The sequence below is a fragment of the Carlito syrichta genome, unplaced genomic scaffold, assembly GCF_000164805.1.
Source record: "Carlito syrichta isolate Samal-C Ts95f unplaced genomic scaffold, Tarsius_syrichta-2.0.1 Scaffold311496, whole genome shotgun sequence".
Classification (NCBI taxonomy): Eukaryota; Metazoa; Chordata; class Mammalia; order Primates; family Tarsiidae; genus Carlito; species Carlito syrichta.
Window position 1 is genome coordinate 250,768 of NW_007255592.1, and position 1,016 is coordinate 251,783.

General features: G+C 48.0%; 1 protein-coding gene across 1 annotated transcript in view; it reads right to left on the minus strand.

Annotated features, from left to right (window-relative positions):
* The window catches only part of GTPBP1 (GTP binding protein 1), a 24,831-nt gene that overhangs the window by 23,234 nt on the left and 581 nt on the right, over positions 1-1,016 (minus strand). The window lies entirely within an intron of this gene.

The window sequence follows — 1,016 nt, forward strand, 5'->3', positions numbered from 1 at the left end:
GGAGCGGACACTGCACTCCAGTCTGGATGACAGAGTGAGACTCCAACTCAAAAAAAAAAAGAAAGAAAGAAAGAAATATAGCTTGCTTAGGTTGCAGGAAGAATTCTCTCTAGTTTAGGGCCAAGCTTCATGCAATTTTTCTACCATAAACTATGAAAAGTCACAAACATTTTTAAAGCTAGATAAACATCTCTATTGTAACTATCCTACAACAGGTAGGTGTGGCATTAGTGTTCTTTCTTTCATCCACTGCTATTTAATCTGCACAGGTAATTATCAGCAATCCAGTTCACTTCAAACATTTGCTGGGTCTCTAGTAAGTATCAGGCACTATGCTAAGTGTCCTAATATACATTTCTAGCTATTACAATGCATCTGCACTTTCTTACAATGTGGCAGCTGGAGAACTTGGAGGTTAAGAAATTTTCCCAAGGTCACAGAGCCTTTTAACTGCAAAGCAGGAAAGGGAACTCAGTCCTGTCTGACTCCCAAGTTGGCATTCTTTCTTTAAGTAATGTTAAGCGCCTTCCAATACCAATCACATCTTATACTTTTTTACTCCCCTCAATGCCAAGCAGATGGTGAGCCCTTATATATTCCTACCTACCTTCTCAACCGCAATTTTAAATATCCTTCGATATTCCACTCATACAAGATGAGCTTCCCCTCCCAGAATGGTGAGACTATGGATCCTGACCATCTTTCCATTCTGTTTTGGGTGGACTCGCAAGTAGGCATTCCTCAGACATCCTTCTCCCCGACTGAGCGACTACTTTGTTTCGTTTCCGAGGCCAGGAGGAGACGCAGCTGCCACCCCCACCCTCCCCTCCCAGTACCTGTCCTCGAGAGCATCCGCCCCCTGCCTGAGCCAGCCCGACCCTCAGACGTCCTGCACAGTCCAAGGAGGGGACCACTCTCGCTCTCGGAGTCCCCTCACGAGCGGGGACCCGAGGAAGGGGGAGGGGGCGCTGCGCGGGGACACGGACAGCGCAGCGCGCAGCGGGCGTCGGGCGCTC